The following is a 19,131-nucleotide window of genomic DNA, read 5'->3' on the forward strand; positions in this document are numbered from 1 at the left end:
AAGCTCTCCTAGGTGGCCCATAAAAAGATTGGTATTGGAGTGTGCCATTCGGGTGCCCATGGCTGTGCTGTGGGTTTGTGTACATACTTTCCCTTCTAAGGAGAAGTAGTTGTGGTTTAGGATACAACTAGAAAGGTCTATGAGGAATGAGGAAGTGCGTTTAGAGTCTGAAGGATGTTGGGAAAGGTAGTGTTTAACAGTGGTTAAGACAGGGCACAAGGAATGTTGGTGTATAGGGAGACAAGAAGGGATCCAGGAGGTAAAGGGGTGGGGATGGTGAAGAGTCAGTGAAGGAAGTAGTCGGTGTCTTTGGCATGGGAGGCTAGGCTATGGCCAATTGCTTGGAGCTGTTTGTCAGTGAGGGCTGAAATTCTTTCAGTGGGGCACAATAACAAGCCACAGTGGGGCATCTAGGATTGTTGGGTTTGTGAATTTTGGGGAGCATGTAGAAGGTAGGTATGCAAGGTGTCATAGGGGTAAGGAAGGAAATCGATACAGGGGAGATGTTGTGGGAAGGACATAAGGTTTTAAGCAGGTATTGGAGTTTGTGTTGGGCTCCCTACCCTCAGATAAGGCTGAAACGTCTGTGGGATCACTCTGACTGAGTTTATAGGTGGATGAGTCAGATAATTGGCAGAGGCCTCCTGCAAGGTAGTCACTGTGGTTCATAAAAATGGTGGTGAAACTTTATCTGCAGGTAGGATGATTAGGTCAGATTTTGTTTTGAGGTTGTGTATGGCTGTTCTTTCTTCTACAGAAATGTTCGTGTTGTGAGGAAGGGACCTGGGGAAGGACTGTGAGGCTAAGGAGGAAGCAAGGAATTCCTTGAAGGTGACAAGCAGGTGGTTAGGTGGGGAGGGGGGTGGGAATCACAGTTCGATAGTGGTATGAACTGGAACAGGCAGGGTTCAGTGGTGGAATTACGGTGGTTTTGGTTGGAGGGATTGGTGACAAAGAAATGCTTCCATTGCAGTGACCAGGAGGGGGAGAGTGGGCCTTTGACAAGTCCAGCCTGGTTAATTTGGGTTTAGGGCTAAAGGTGAAGCCTTTGGATAGGGCTGAAACTTCTGTCGAGCTGTAGGTCTTGGTGGAAAGGGTAACAACAGTGTTAAGGGAATCTTTTGGTTCTGGATTTGGTGGAGAGTCGGTAAGGAGTTTTGGGGATTGTGGCAAGTTGAGAAGGGGGATTGTGGCAAGTTGAGAAGGTCAGCTAGGCAGGGTTTATCTGCTTTGAGGGGTGGACAAGGAGGAACACTGCGTGTACAATGAGGGTTGGATAGTGGCACCCCAGGTGGCAGCAGGATGTCAGTAGGTTGGATAACATATGGAGTTGATGTCTGGAATTTCAGAGATGTGATGTACGGATTAGGGATTGCAGAGTAGTAGTATCTTGCGGAGGGAGCAGAGATGGTTCTGGGATGCCTGTGCTTTTGCAATACCAGACTTGTGATAGTCGGGGCTTGACAGAATCTGAAAAGGTGTAGGTCAATGTGAAAGGAGAGATGGGATACAGTTAGGCCATTTGTGGGGAATGACGCAGAAATGGGCAAAATAGATGTTAATGGTTGTGAGAGGAGTTGCATACACAAAATGATGCGTAAAAAATACTTAAAGACTACGATAAAGACTCATAGATACACAAAAATATACAAAAATAAACTAAAACACAGGCAGTATGCAAAAACATGCACAGATAAGCAATAAATATGTAAAAATACAAAACCTCAAACAAATACATTAAAAACATACAGAAACGTCGGAGAAAATGAACGATCAGGTATGTGTGGTTGTGTGGGTGTGTGGTTGTGCGCACGCCTTGCAATAAGTGAAGATAGAGGGATGGGAGACGGGTTAGGTTGAAGATCAACAGTGTGTGGCAGGAGCAGGTGGGGGGAATGTTAAAGTATGTCAGGATGGGATCAATAAGAATAAATATAATTATAACTACAGAAGGAAAGATTGTGGGGCATCACATGCTGCATCAACAATCCGTGTGGTCACAAAGTCTGTGTTATGCGCCAACGATTGTTGATACAGTGTGGCACAGAAGTGATGCGGTTTCGAAGACAGTGAATAAACATGGGGATGAAGAGTTAGAACGGACACTGAGAAGAGCGATAGTATAGAAGAGAGTAACAAAGGGAAACATCACAGGATAACCAATTACGAACTGCCTAGCGGGTCGGCATTATCCAATTTATTGTTGTTGTTGGAAAATGTAAAAATGATAATATTTGTCTGAATCGGTTGCGGGACACTGTTTTGGGAAATATCAGTGTGTCTATCAACAGATTTGTTGACCAATAATCATTGATCCTTGCTTTTTTTTTTAATTCCCATAACGACAGATTTGGCATCATTTTTATCCAGTTTCCTTCTATTGCAATTTTAACTGTAGTACTCGTTGGTTTCATTGCTAATATGTTCAAACAGATCGTTCCCAGTATATAATTCTATGATATCCTCGATGCTCTATGTATCTTTGGGAAATTTGTCTGAACTCTGAGATCGTTCAAATTTATTATTGGTCCTTGGCAAATCGAAGTCTGACCACTGTGCACTGTCTTCTTCATCTGAATCAGTTGGCAACCACAGCGTTCGCCAATTTCTTCTTGGACCTATTTCACTTTCTTCGGACAATACTGCTTTACTTTCATTTTTTTGATATCCAATGTCTTCTTCCAAATCAGCCAAGTCATCCGGAACATCAGACAAGATGTCCACATATACATCGTAAATAATCTTATCGTCTATGTCATCTGCTACGATGAAAGGGCACAAGTAGTTATAAAAACAAAAAAACATGGTGACGTGTGTAACTTACTGTTACCTAAACAAAACACCAGCAGAATGCAAAAGATACCAAAGTGCTGTCGCTGGCTACTGCGCGATACTATGCTCACGACACCACTGTGGTGTCGCCGGCCACTGAGCGATACTATGCTCACGACACCACTGCGGTGTCACCAGCTGTTTACCATTAGTTTGCGCATGACACCACTGTGGTGTCGCCGGACGGCATAGTGTTAAGCAGGGACTGACGATTGTATTGGGCTTCTGGGATGGAATCACTCTATTAGAGTTTACAGGTGGATGAGGCAGATAATTTGTGGAGGCCTTCTGCTAGGTAGTCACTCTGATTCATAACAACAGTGGTGAAACTTCATCTGCAGGTAGGATGATTAGGTTAGATTTTGTTTTGAGGTTGTGTATGGCTGTTCAGTGGTGGAATTACAGTGGTTTTGGTTGGAGGGATTGGTGACAAAGAAGTGCTTCCATTGCAGTGTCCAGGAGGAGGAGAGTAGGCCTTTGACAAGTCCAGCATAGTTAAATTTGGGTGTAGAGCTAAAGGCGAGGCCTTTCGATAGGGCTGAAACTTCTGTGGAGCTGTAGGTCTTGGTGGAAATAGTGTTAAGGGAGCCCTGCCTAGCTGACCTTCTCAACTTGCCACAATCCCCAAAACTCCTTACCGACTCTCCACCAAATCCAGAACCAAAAGATTCCCTTAACACTGTTATTATCCATTCCACCAAGACCTACAGCTCCACAGAAGTTTCAGCCCTATCCAAAGGCCTCGCCTTTAGCTCTACACCCAAATTTAATTGTGCTGGACTTGTCAAAGGCCTACTCTCCTTCTCCTGGACACTGCAATGGAAGCACTTCTTTGTCACCAATCCCTCCAACCAAAACCACTGTAATTCCACCACTGAACAGCCATACACAACCTCAAAACAAAATCTGACCTAATCATCCTACCTGCAGATAAAGTTTCACCACTGTTGTTGTGAATCAGAGTGACTACCTAGCAGAAGGCCTCCACATATTATCTGCCTCATCCACCTGTAAACTCTAATAGAGTGATTCCATCCCAGAAGCCCAATACAATCGTCAGTCCCTGCTTAACACTATGCCGTCCGGCGACACCACAGTGGTGTCATGTGCAAACTAACGGTAAACAGCTGGTGACACCGTAGTGGTGTTGTGAGCATAGTATTGCTCAGTGGCTGGCGATACCACAGTGGTGTCGTGAGCATAGTATCGCGCAGTAGCCAGCGACAGCACTTTGGTATCTTTTGCATTCTGCTGGTGTTTTGTTTAGGTAACAGTAAGTTACACACATCACCATGTTTTTTTGTTTTTAATTCTACTTGTGCCCTTTCATCATAGCAGATGAAATAGACGATAAGATTATTTATGATGTATATGTGGACATCTTGTCTGATGTTCCGGATGACTTGGCCGATTTGGAAGAAGACATTGGATATCAAAAAAATGAAAGTAAAGCAGAATCGTCCGAAGAAAGTGAAATAGGTCGAAGAAGAAATCGGCGAACGCTGTGGTTGCCAACTGATTCAGATGAAGAAGACAGTGCACAGTGGTCAGACTTTGATTTACCTAGGACCAATAATAAATTTGAACGATCTCAGAGTTCAGACAAATTCCCCAAAGATACATAGAGCATCGAGGATATCATAGAATTATATATTGGGAACGATCTGTTTGAACATATTAGCAATGAAACCAACGAGTACTACAGTTAAAATTGCAATAGAAGGAAACTGGATAAAAATGATGCCAAATTTGTCGTTATGGGAATTAAAAAAAAAAGCAAGGATCAATGATTATTGGTCAACAAATCTGTTGATAGACACACCGATATTTCGCAAAACAATGTCCCGCAACCGATTCAGACAAATATTATCATTTTTACATTTTCCGACAACAACAATAAAATGGATAATGCCGACCCGCTTTACATAGTGCAGTTCGTAATTGGTTATTTTTCCAAAAAGTTTAAAGAAACTGTTAATCTAAGTCCATACATCTCAACTGATGAACGAATGATACTGTTGCATGGGCAGTTAAATTTTAAAGTTTACAATCCGTTGAAAATTACATAATATGACATACTCTTTCAAATGCTGTGTGATTAGAGTACGGGATACATTTCCTCATTCAAGTTATATTCTGGCACTGGACAGCCTTTAGCAAAAACAATGATGGAACTATTGACACCTTCTTATGGAAAATGGCATCACCTGTACATGGATAATTATTATAACAGTGCAGAACTTACAAGAAGTTACTTGAAAATAAAATTAGAGTTTGTGGAACAATATGGCAAAATGGAGGATTTCCGGAAAAATGAAAGTGCGCAAGAGTCAGTGTGTTTGAATCTTGTCATCAATGGAAAGGTGAAGTATTTGCACAGGTATGGAGAGGTTCGAAAACTAAAACGATACGAATGATCTCTACAATACATAATGCCACTTTGACTGGTGCTCACAGAAAATGTAGAAAAATCAATTACACAATAAAAAAAAAACCTGAAAGTGTATTAGTACAATAAATACATGAACAGATTGGATTGGGCAGACCAATATGTGAGTTATTACCCTACATACAGAAAAACGATAAAATGATCAGAAAAGATTTGCATGTACCTCTATCATTTTGCATTATTTAATGCATTCCGTACATGTCAATATTTCAATATAGAACACAAGAGTCTCTGATTTCACGATTTTTTTTTTTATTGAAAGTATCTGATTCGTGGATAAAAGACCATGTACCTGCTTCTGAGCAAAACTTGGAGGTTGCCACTACATCGCATATGTCTCATCATGTTCCGGTTGACAGACTTTCCGGTCACATAAACCAACACCAACTAATACTTATTTCCGAAACGAATAAACGAAAATGGAGAAACTGCCATGTATGTTCCAAAAACAAAAAAGAAAAACAACAAACTTAATGTGTTAGTCTTGTGGAGTTGCATTACATCTTGGAGACGGTTTTGCTGCTTCCTGCTTATATACTTTGGGACCAATGGCTACCTACCCACCTACCAGGGACATTCGTCCCCACATCCCAATGGGGAAACAAATTACCTTCTTCCAGCTTTTCTCACCGGAAGGGTCTCTTGGGACACAACGTTACCTGAAACTGATTAAGAGAAGCTTTTGCAATCACTGAAATCTCCTGAGGAGAGGAAAGACAAGAAAAACCCCTCCAAGGAGGAGGACATTCCATTGGCGTCCACACCATCAGATCTCACCTATTCCACTCCTGTGGCCAAGGCAGAGATTCTGGTGGCCCTTGAGGCCCTGGTTCACACCATACAATGGAACCCGGAACCTATGTGTATTGATGCCGTAATCCATCAACTAGTGGTAGCAGGTGACTCTAAGGCACCAACCTGCCCCTTGGTCCCTTCATGGCCTCATTGTACATAGACAACATTATTCTATAGTGGAATTATAGCAGTTTTCTCCCACACCTTTTATGTAAGCACTTCACCTGCCTTCTGCATTGGCCTCCTGGAGACTTGGTTTCCAACAATGCAGACTCCAGCCCTTCATGGAAGCCAGGGATATTATAAGAATTATGACAGGGAGCTGGGCAGAGTAGTGCACATGTTCTAGAAACTATATATAACAAACTCTTGCCTTTTTTTTAGTACACCTTAGGAGACTGTGGCTATTCGATTAAAGGTATTTCAGAATATTACCACCTGGAATGTTTGCATTGGTTTCTCAGTTGCCCCCACCTTTCCTAATCTTGGGTGATTTCAACACCCATAATCCTTTGTGGGGTGGAACCTTGGTCCTGTCCATTTGCAGCCGTTGTCTTTTCCCATCTGTCCACTGGAGGGTCCACAATAACCTGCGCGGTAGTGACCAATTCCTGTCCCTCCCTCAGTGTTGCTCCCCTGGATGCCTTCCTGGATGGGCCCTTAACAGTGCTGACTGGTGTGCTTTTACATCTGTTATTGACCTTGGCTTCCCACAGGATGGAGATATTTATGAGGCAGTCTAGAATACGCAACTACTACCATTCTTTCGGCAGCCGATTTAGTGATACACTGTTCCTTGGGCCACCCCAAAGGAAGACAGTACATTGGTGGTCCTCGGAAATCACAGAGTGCATTAGAGATTGTGGGCAGGCTCTCCAATGCCATAAGTGGCACCCATCGTTGGGAGCACCTCATTGCCTTTAAGCGGCTTCGGGCCTGGTCCACCAATTAATAAAAATATGAAAGCGAGAATGTTGGGAATGATATGTTTCAATCATCAGGCCACGTACCTCTCCTTTTCAGGTTTGGCCTAAGATTATATGGCTCGTTGGATGCCAGACACCTGCAGGTGTAGCTGGCACTGTCTACACTGACCCAGATGCTGTTGCCAAACATTTTCTCTGTGCTGTGCTGAAGCCTCAGCATCTAGAATTATCAACCTGCCTTTCATGTCCTAAAACAGTAGTTTGAGTGAAGCCAGTTATCTTTTACTGCACACCACCTGGAACCATATGATGCTCCATTCAATGAGTGGGAATTCGTCAGTGTCCTAGCTCCCTGCCCCGATACAGCCCCAGGGCCAGATGGCATCTACGACCAAATGATCAAGCACCTACTGGGGGACTGTCAGTGTCATATCCTTGCCATTGAAACCAAATAAGCACCCTCTAGAGATGGTGGTAGATTTCTGGAATACCAGACTAGAGAGTCGGTTTACTGGTAGCCAGTTTGGCCAGACTATCAGCTCCAGCTGAAGTATGGGAAATTGCAAATCATTTTTCTTGTATCTTTCCTTCATCTATTTCTTGGCTTGTAAACAAAGATAAACTTGATTCGTTGTACTTGTTGGCCAAAAAATTTGAGTAAATCTTCTGGGGTTAAAATTTGATCATCTGTAGTTTGTTGCAGGCTTGCTTTTGCGGCTAAGCATTTAGCTGTTTTCATGGAGGTTTGCTATGGCTTGTTTCAAAAAAAATTCCATTCAGCAGTTATAAGAAAGTCCTTTTCATGACAGCACAAGTTGATAAAATTTTTGTAATATGTGAATTGAGCAGTGGAACCATTACTGAAATAGTAAATGTGTACTACTTCTTCCATTGTGCTTCTCAAATAGTTGCTCAGTTTGACAACAAAAGTACGGACATTGATGGTATCATGTCTGAAACGATCGCTGATAATGCATACGGTAAGCTATTACATTGTACTTCTCCAGCTTTATAGTATTCAACAAGCAGGTACAGTGTTGCTTGACCATTGTTCCATGGTATCCTTGATGAATATCTTGGATGGAAAGAATAATTTTCTGCAGAATCCATTAGAACAACTAGTTCACCAGGCTTCTAATTTTCTTTTATTTTATTCAAGTGACAAGTCTGGTATTTTGCAATGTAGTGGTGACTGGAAAGATTCAAAATTTTAGTAATCAAATTTTCATTAAATTCTTCAGTAGGCAGCTGCTTTGTCTCCAGTATATCACAACCAAGGTGAGTTCATTGTTTGAATTCAATTACATTTTCAAAACCACAGTTTTTAAAAACTTCTGTTAAATATTTCTGTAAATCTATTTTTGCTAGCCAGTTTTCACACTGTTGAACCATTCAGTCCTTCCAGTCTAAACTGTAGGGCTATGTAGTCAGTATCAGTAGGGCTTCCGTTAAGTATCATGCATACTGAATGTGTTCCATCTGCTCCATTTTGGTCGCAACTCGCAAAATTTGTAAAACTCAATTTCTTGCTCCGTATTTTCTTTTCAATATTGAGTAAACAACTGTTTCAAATTTACAAGCAATAGGTGTTTCTGTTTTTGTTCTATTATATTAGGGCTTCTAATTGAGGCAGTTGGTTATATTCATCATTTTCATAAAAATTTGTAAAATTTTGTTTCACAGCTTTGGAAACTGTTCTTCCACACTTTCTTGCTAGTATGACATTTTCAGCTTTTAGTTGTCTTGCATTCCTAATCATTTGTTCAGAGACACTGAATTCTCTTGCTGTTGTTTTTATGGACCAGTTATTTGGTGAAAGTGCTAAAATCTGAAGAGTGGTTGATTTAGGAGTTTCTGTTGAGGCAATGTTTTGCTTCAATTCATCCAGCAATTGATTGTAGTTGCTGCAGTTTGTGCACTGCCTGCTTGCACATTCAATTTTGAATTCTTCTGGATTGAGCCTTCCAGCAACCACAATTTGATCTACAATTGTTCCCTGAAATTGGTAAATTTTTTGCTTTGCGTAGTTTCACTTGTCCTTTAAGCTTATCTGAGAGTAGAGATCGAGAGACATCCAACTTGAATGCAACTTTTTTGCTGCACTGCAGTTGTCATTATAATCTACAGGGCTATTACAAATGATTGAAGCGATTTCATAAATTCACTGTAGCTCCATTCATTGACATATGGTCACGACACGCTACAGATACGTAGAAAAACTCATAAAGTTTTGTTTGGCTGAAGCCACACTTCAGGTTTCTGCCGCCAGAGCGCTCGAGAGCGCAGTGAGACAAAATGGCGACAGAAGCCGAGAAAGCGTATGTCGTGCTTGAAATGCACTCACATTAGTCAGTCATAACAGTGCAACGACACTTCAGGACGAAGTTCAACAAAGATCCACCAACTGCTAACTCCATTCGGCGATGGTGTGCGCAGTTTAAAGCTTCTGGATGCCTCTGTAAGGGGAAATCAATGGGTCGGCCTGCAGTGAGCGAAGAAACAGTTGAACGCGTGCGGGCAAGTTTCACGCGTAGCCCGCGGAAGTCGACGAATAAAGCAAGCAGGGAGCTAAATGTACCACAGCCGACGGTTTTGAAAATCTTACGGAAAAGGCTAAAGCAGAAGCTTTACCGTTTACAATTGCTACACGCCCTGACACCCGATGACAAAGTCAAACGCTTTGAATTTTCGGCGCGGTTGCAACAGCTCATGGAAGAGGATGCGTTCAGTGCGAAACTTGTTTTCAGTGATGAAGCAACATTTTTTCTTAATGTTGAAGTGAACAGACACAATGTGCGAATCTGGACGGTAGAGAATCTTCACGCATTTGTGCAGCAAATTCGCAATTCACCAAAAGTTAACGTGTTTTGTGCAATCTCACGGTTTAAAGTTTACGGCCCCTTTTTCTTCTGCAAAAAAAACATTACAGGACACATGTATCTGGACATGCTGGAAAATTGGCTCATGCCACAACTGGAGACCGACAGCACCGACTTCATCTTCAACAGGATGGTGCTCCACCGTACTTCCATGATGATGTTCGGCATTTCTTAAACAGGAGACTGGAAAACCGATGGATCGGTCATGGTGGAGATCATGATCAGCAATTCATGTCACGGCCTCCACGCTCTCCCGACTTAACCCCATGCGATTTCTTTCTGTGGGGTTATGTGAAAGATTCAGTGTTTAAACCTCCTCTACCAAGAGACGTGCCAGAACTGCGAGCTCACATCAACGATGCTTTCAAACTCATTGATGGGGACATGCTGCGCCGAGTGTGGGAGGAACTTGATTATTGGCTTGATGTCTGCCGAATCACTAAACGGGGCACATATTGAACATTTGTGAATGCATAAAAAAACTTTTTGAGTTTTTGTATGTGTGTGCAAAGCATTGTGAAAATATCTCAAATAATAAAGTTATTGTAGAGCTGTGAAATCGCTTCAGTCATTTTTAATAACCCTGTATATCTTTGTCATTGTTGAACTTAAGGGGGTTGATGTTGGTTCTGTTGGTTTTGCTGCTAATCTTTTTTTGCAGCTTGGGCACAACTTTTGGCCTTGCTTTATATTGTATTTGTTATTTTGTTTAAATAATCAGCTTCTGCTGCTACAGTAACAACCTTCAAACCTTTCCTTGTGGTGTGATCCATGTTCTGGAAAGGACTGCAACAGATCATCTGCAAAAAATCATATTTTCTTAAAACTGTTGCTTCGTGGTGCAGACAGTTCTGCAAGTTGTCAACAACAGGTAGGCCATTGCACCGATGTATCACATCTTGATCATCCATACTGTAGCCAGGAATGTGCTTTAATTGGCTATGGGCAGCATTGAAGGTCTTTAAAAGGCACTCCAAACTGGTGGCTTGCCCAAGACTGCACTGTGGAAGTGGTTGTAGGTTTGAAACTTCATCCTAGATTGTGGAAAATTTTATCAAATAACCAGTAAAATAAACTTTATTCTGAAAAAGACTTATAATTAACTTAAAATAGAAGTTTCAACAAAACAATGATTACAGCAGGAACATACACTAAAACATTTTTTTTCTCTGCTGCTTGAGGAAATAGTTTGAGGTTATATCATTTGAAGTTAAAGCACCTTTAAATGTTGCATTTGGATCATTTCATAGTTACTGCAGTGCAGTTTGTTTTGAACAGTAGTGCTGCTGACAAGATGACTCTTGTATATACTATTATTTATATAGAGGGTGATTATAATTAAAGCTAAACTTTCAAACCGCTATAGAAAGAGCACCACTGGCCAGAATGACATCAAATTGCAATGGAATATTATCGGAGAAGGGGGAAAAATTTGGCACAAGAAAAATAAATAGTTACAAAATGTAGCAATAGATGATGCTGTAAGCATCACATTGGATAGGAAAAATCGGTTTTTAATTGTCCTGAGGCCAAAAACTGCATAAAAAGCATCACTCACATCGGTTTTTAAGTGTCCGGAGGCCAAGAACTGCATAAAAAGCATCAATCATATTGGATTATTAAGTTCCTTGTGACTGTCGCAAAACATGTTCAGTATGCTGTCCTCTGTTTTCTGAAACAAGTTTAAATTGTGAAACTGCATGTTCCACTACTGATCGAAGTGTCTGGGTTCATGTACAGAATGTGTTGTGCAATGCGTGCCTTCAGTGCAGCTAACTTTGCAGTTGTAACACTGAACACATCATCTTTCAGATAACCTCACAGCCAGAAGTCACACGGATTGAGATCAGGTGATCGGGATGACCAGGCTGTAGAGAAATGGTGGCTGATAATTCCAGCATTTCTGAAACGGCGCTTCAGCAGCTGCTTAACTGGATTTGCAATGTGCGGACGTGTGCCATCTTCCATAAAAATGATCCCATCCACGCCACTGGAGAGTTGAAATGACATGGTTGCGCAAAAGACACTTATAGTGCTCACCAGTGACGGTACAGGTAATGGGACCGGAAGCACCTGTCTCTTCGAAAAAATATGGCCCCATGATAAATGATGCTGTAAACCCGCACCACACGTCATCTTTTCAGGATGAAGTGGTACTGGTTGATTTTTGTGTGGATTTTCCGGTGCCCATATTAGACAATTCTGTCATTGTCCACTTCCATGCGAGCAAGAAATTCTAAAGCAATGGTCTCTCTTGCTGGCAGGTCAACAGGAAGCAACTCTTGCATGTGGGTAATTTTGAATGCATAGCAAAGAAGGTGGTTTCATAGCATTTTGTGCACTGTGCACTACATGTTTACACGCTACCACTGGTCTCCTCCTGCATTGCTGTGGCCACAGCTTCCACTGACGTCGAATCAATTCATTTCCCCCCTCTACCAGGTAGCACACCAAAAGAACCCATTTTTTCGAATTTCCGGATCATTTTCTCCAGACCCATGGCAGTCATCGCACCAACACCTTTATTCAAACCCTTAAGTGTCTGGAACTTCTGCAGAGCGACATGTGCACAGTCTTCATTCTTGTAATACAGCTTTACAAGCAGAGCATGATCCTGCATTGAGACAGTCATGGCGAATGTTGCAGACGCAAAGGAGGAAAAGCTGTGTACCCAGTGTGTTTATACCAACTTCAGTGGGTCGTGCTAATGACAGGTGTTTTCATTTATGTATTCTGATACATACAGTACCATGTACTGATAAAGTTTCACACTATTTTTTTTTTACTGACATACGTTTTTCCCCATCTCCAATAATATTCAATCACAATTTGACGTCATTCTGACAAGTGGTGTTATTTCTACAGCGTTTTGAAAGTTTAATTATAATTATCCTATATATTTGATGATGATGATGATGGCACTGGTTTTGTGTTTAGCATTTGACAATGCCGTTATGGCCCCAGTATATTAGAACATGTTTTCATAAAACGGATATGAAATTGGTCATTATAGAACGAAACCAGTAGTCTGATGACAAAAGACTTGTGACCATAGACTTGAAGTAAAGGAAATTTATACTTCAGAGATATTTGTTCGAAGGCTGTTATTTCTCATTATTACTGATACGTAAACATTACAACTTTCATAATTCTGTTTAGCTTAAGTTAGAGAGATTTTACTACCTAAATGTTATTTCTGGCTGTGTGATCAGAATATTATTATTATTATTATTATTATTATTATTATTATTATTACTAAGATCTGATTACTTTTTTCCTTTCTTAATTTCAGATTCACTTTTGAAATACAGTAGAGTCCCGTTAATCCGAACTAACTGAGACCGGACCTTGTTCGGATTACTGATTTGTTTGGATTAGCCAGAATTATGGTGATGAGTTTCTAGAATTAAGTAGGTACACCATGGTTAAGTAGGTACACCATGCTAACAGTGGGAATAAGTGTGGAAACAGCTCACTCTCACTCCCTGCCCTTGTTGTTGTGCATTGTTGAGACCTTTGTAGTGTCTGGGTCAGTGCACTGCCAGTTGGCTTGCAAAGCACTTGGTTATGTTACTTATCGATTGCTGGCATGCTCAACAGTTGTATTGTATTCATTCAGGTATAGTGGTGTACGTATTTTTGTCACGAGTAAATGGAAACATACAACGTTAACTCTCAAAGAAAAACTGAATGCTTTGAAACGGATAGACAATGGTGAGAATGTATCTAAACCGGCAACGGAACTGGGTATTGGTAAAGCAATCATTTGTGATTGGAAGAACAACCGAGTGAAGCTTGAACAGTCCTGTGCAACGTCTTCGGGGAAAAACATTCGAAATTCGGCAGACTTTGAAACTGTCCCAGTATGATAAAGTGGATGAAGATCTTTTCTCTTGGTTTACTCAGGAAAGGGAAAGGGAGTGAGTGGAGCGCTGGTTCAGGAGAAGGCTTTTTACCTGAACAAGTTAATGAATGGTGACGAGTCTTTTAGTGCAAGTAAGGGTTGGTTGGACAGATTCAAAAAAGGTCATGGAATCCGTCGGCTAACAATTACTGGATAGAAGCTCTCTTCTGGCTGTGATGCAGCGAACGAATACTTGGGTGAGTTTAAAAAAATAATGAGAGGGGGAAAGTATTCTCACCAACAAATTCATAACACTGATGAGACTGACCTTAATTTTAGGGCATTGCCAAAAAAAAGCCTGACATGAAAAGCAGAAGACCATGCTCCTGGTTTTAAAATATGCGAAGATTGTGTTACTTTATTAACCTGCAGCAACGCTGCAGGTACTACAAGCTGCCTTTAATGTTGATTGGCAAATCTGCTAGGCGCAGAGCTTATAAAACTGCAATATGAAGTCCCTGCCCATACATTATCGCAACCAGAAAAAGTATGGGTCGGTGTAAAGCTGTTCAAAGAATGATTTCATGGCCAGTTTGTTCCCTCTGTTTGATAGTTTTCTAAGGAAAATCATCTGTCTGCCCATGCAATCCTTTTGATTGATAACGCACCATCTCACCCCAGCACTGAGGAATTATGTGATGGTGAAATTGTGGCAAAGGTTTTGCCGCCAAATGTTACACCACTTCTACAGCCGATGAAACGGGGTGAACTGCAAACATTAAAACTGCTTTACAGAAAACAATTTTTAAGAATGCTGATCCATGATCATAGCATTTCTTTCGTGGACAAAATAAAAGACCAATGTGGAAGGATGATGTTTATTTGGTCACTGAGGCATGGCAGAATATTTCAGAAAATACTCTGAGAAAATGTGGAGAAAACTGTGAACATCTCTTGATTTTTCAAGACAATCTAGTTGAGAATGAAGAGGAAAATCTACTACAAATGATACAGACAATCCCTGGGTGTGAAGAAGCTAGTGAAGGAGATGTAAATGAATGGATGTCAGCATGGCATGTGTGGAAAACCTTACTGACACTGATTTAGTTGCTGTCCGCCCCTGGTAGCTGTGTGGTCAGCACGACAGAATGTCATAAATAATGGCCCGGGTTCAATTCCCGGCTGGGTCGGAGATTTTCTCTACTCGGGGACTGGGTGTTGTGTTGTCCTTCTCATCATCCTTTCATCCCCATCGACACGCAAGTTGCCATAGTGGTGTCAACTTGAAAGACTTGCACCAGGGAACGGTGTACCCGACAGGAGGCCCTAGCCACACAGCATTTCCATTTCCATTTAGTTGCTGCTGTTACTCAAGACCAGGAAGAAGTGGACTGCTGTGATGGAAGTGACAATTTACCTGAAAGCGACAAAGGAGAGCTGGCGCCACACAGTGACACAGCAGAAGCCCTTGATATCGCACTATGTTATTTGGAGCAATAGCCCACAGCTACACCTGCTGATTTGATGTTTATGAGACAATGGCGCAACTATGCGTCATATAACAGACTGTCTTCATTACGCCAAAAAACAATGAGGTTTTCTCATCTAAAAAGAAGGAATAAAATGTCCGCTGTATTTTAGTAAGTTTGACAGCTTTTCTTTCATTGTTATGCATTGTTTAAACGTAATTTTTTCTTGCCAATTTTTCTAATACATGTTCACTGTACTGTGTAAATTAAAGTAGTGTATATATACAGCAGTTTATCGCACAGTTTTCCACACTTAGACGAACATTTTTCATGTTCGGATTAACCGAACATTGGGATTACCTGGGTTCAGATTAGCGGGACTCTGCTGTACTGTTTTTAAGGCTCAAACCAAAGTTGGTGCAAAGCTTCGACTTGAGTGGTTTTTGTAATATTTTTCTAACAATCAAAGAAAAGTCTGCAATAGTCAATGGAAACTAAAGAAACCTATTTTTGAAATAATTTAGAAATTATTCTGAAAACTGACATGAGTTTCTGCCTGTACGGTCTCCTTGACCCCACTTAACTAATGGGCAAGAAGGGGAAAAGGTTTTAATTCAAGTACAGGAACAAATTTTAAGATAAAAAATAATTCTTACTTAACCAAATGTTCTTATACCAAGTTACAGCAAGCTACGATGCAGTGAATAATTCACTGATGGCCAGCAAAATTGATCATCAAATAGAAGCTAACCAAGAAGTGAAATTTGTGCGAAATCAGTTACGTTGGCTTTGTCGTTGATAATCAACCACAAAAACTAAAGTTTTATTATGGCATGACTACATAAATTATTCTGTGAGAAATAATAAATTATTATAAATGACGAGAGGCATAGCAAAGAGCAGAAAAAGTACAAAAATTGCAATTCAGCTCATATATAATAAATGGGTTCATGTTGAATCGCATCTTGTATGAATTTTGCAATATCACTTTTAAACTATTGTCCTGCAGTTTCGTAGAGGGATATCTTTAGATGAAATTGTATAGGGCTTCATGGCTAGTTGTAAATTAGGATCAGTTTGATTTTGTCCAAGAGTTCATCATGATGTTTTGCCTTTTCTTCCAGTTCTATTAAATCACTGTCAGGGATAGTGCTGCGTCAGCAGCCAGCTTAATTTGATATGTACGTGAAATTTTAGTTTTCAGAGCCCCAGCTGCGGATTCCAATTTTTGTTTGGCTGCTGCATACCAACTGTGCTGAGCAACTAAATGCAGCTTTGTAGGAGATACTCCTAAGCTAGTATTGAGCACAGATTTTTCAGGAGTCTGCACCTTCATATTACTGTCTTTTATATAGTCTGGTGATGAGTTGCCACTTGTTTGTTTTTCGTTAATAAGTTTGATACAGGTTGGGCACATTTTCTCCCCAGGAATAATGCTAAAGACTCTCATTTTGAAGGTCTTTGCCTTTTATAAACTAATTTCACACAATCCAGATGAAACAGATCGTTTACGGCGCTTGAAGGGATCACAGCAAATTTTCTTATTCAGAGAGAATCTGCGCAAGTACCTGTCTTTGTGTTTAACAAACACACATGAAACACTTAAATCACAGTATGAATGACTGTTGCTTCGCCATAATAAAAGTTGTTCTTCTTCACTGCTCAGTTCATTCACACAAGGCAGGGCAGTATCACATATATCTTGTAGGTACTGTCCAAATAAACACTGCCTACTTGTACTTTCCATACTGCTTCAGTCATAAAACCAAGATTTGTTGTAAATAATTCAAAAGATGATTGGTGTAACCTAAAAAGTAATTAAACAATGAAAAATTATTCTACCCATTGTTTCATTACAAAAGTATTCCACATTATTATTGTAACATTAGGGGACCTACTTTTGTTTTGGAATGAATAGTTAAAAACTGCAGCAGTTGAATATTTAACCAGTAATTGACTCTGGGTACAGCTCAGTACAAGAGCTTAGAACTGCATGCTCAGTGAACACATGATTCAAAACAAAGGAACTGGATAATGCTATACATGTAGTGGCAATAAAACAGTATTCTCAGATATGATTTGTTCCTCGGGTAATCCAGTGTAGCCAACTTGAGCAATTTAGTGGTGACATGGTAGTCATGAATTAGCAATTTCAATATTTCTTTTATAATAACATTGTTTCTCGCACTTCCCTTTATTTCTACACACTGGTGCCTTTTGTGTGACATAATGGGATATTTATAATAATATTGTAAAATTTTCAAAGGTATCTATGAGGGGGCAATACCTTAAAAAAAATTATAGTGCCCATGCATGGATCTTGTTTAAAAGAAATTATTTACAATTTTTTCTGACATGTAGATGATGAATATTCACTACAAGAAGCATGACTATAAAAATATAAACCTTCCTTTAAAAAAAAAATAATAATAATAAAAAAAAAAATTCAAGCTTCCACTGCAAAAACTGTAGGAAGTATTGCAATTTTAAATTATAAAGGAGCTCATGCATGAAAGCCTGAATTCCTGAATCTATACAACTTCTTTTTTATCATAAGTGATAAAGTAATTGACCTGCAACATTTACATTTCGGAAATGTGAATATATCTAGGTAAAATTTTACTACCCAAAATTTCAAGGATTTGCGTGACAATGGGTCCGGATGATTTGATGTGAAATGACCTGGCTCTGCCTGTTATTGGGTACAAGATGCCCGTGGTTAGCCTGCCATAGGTGGTGGTCGGTGGGTATATAGAACAGATCTTGCACGAGGGCTGGCCAAAAGGGAGTGGCCCACGGTTTGCAGGAATTTGAATAGAATATTCTGTTGGTTGGGTGGGTGGCGGAACACTTATTGGGTGATGTGGGGAGGATTTTGGCTAGGATATTCCAATCTCGGGGTACGATGAAAGATAGTTGAAGCCCCGAGGAATCTTGTTTGAGATTTCAAGACCAGGGTGATACTTGATCAGAGGCATGCTGGACGGTGACTGGTCAGCAGGTTTACTGGTACCAAAGGAGCAAATGGCATGAGAGATTTGTTCATGGATGAATTGAATTGGATATTGTCTGTCAGTAAAGGCTGGTAAGTTTATTGGTATATTTTGACAACTCTTGCTTTCCACTGCAGATGTGACAACCTCTGGTGGCGAGGCTGTGAGGAAGAGACTTTCTGACATGGTATAGGTCACAGCTGCCAAAGTGGCAATACTGCTGGTGATTGGAGCTCTTGATATGGACAGATGTTTTTATGAAGCCAAGAAGTGGAGATAGACATCGAGGAAAGTGGTTCGATGAGTTAAAGAGGACCAGATGAAGCAGATTTTGGAAGAGGTGTTGAGGTTACGGCGGAAAGAGCAAAGGTTGTGCTCGTGAATCCAGATCATGAAAATATTATCAATGTGTCAGAACGAGAAGAGGTTTTAGGTGACTAGATAAGGAGTCCTCCTCCAGATGGCCCATAAAAAAGTTAGCATAGAATGGTGTCATGTGAGTACCCATGGCAGTACCATGGATTTGTTTGTAGATTTGGCCTTAGAAAGTGAAATAATTCTGGGTCAGGATGTAGTTAGTGGGGAGGATTAGGAAAGAGGAGACAACACAAATTAGAAAGAGTCATCTGTCGAAAGACCTGCCTCTTTCCTACTACCTCCTCCTTGTGCTCTTCACTACCCTGTACCCACCTCCATCTGTTCAGGCATCTGCTTTCAGTAATTAAGAATCTATAATCACATTTGAATGGTATGCTATTGCTACAAAAAGAACTAGTGCATGAAAGCTATTGTGAATGCTGTTTTCTGTTAAGCGTTCCTGTGCTCCACGCGTTGATCCACTTTAGATGAGTGGATTCTTTTAGTTAATAATTTTTGTGTGTGCCATTATGGTCTTTCATACTAGTTTTGAATTTCCTTACACAATGTTTGCCATGATAAGAAAT

General features: G+C 40.5%; 1 protein-coding gene across 2 annotated transcripts in view; it reads left to right on the forward strand.

The window, feature by feature from the left end:
• LOC126174829 (probable DNA-directed RNA polymerases I and III subunit RPAC2) overlaps positions 1 to 19,131 on the forward strand; it is a 49,034-nt gene that overhangs the window by 27,532 nt on the left and 2,371 nt on the right. The window lies entirely within an intron of this gene.

This window comes from Schistocerca cancellata, chromosome 3 (genome assembly GCF_023864275.1).
Source record: "Schistocerca cancellata isolate TAMUIC-IGC-003103 chromosome 3, iqSchCanc2.1, whole genome shotgun sequence".
Taxonomy (NCBI): Eukaryota; Metazoa; Arthropoda; class Insecta; order Orthoptera; family Acrididae; genus Schistocerca; species Schistocerca cancellata.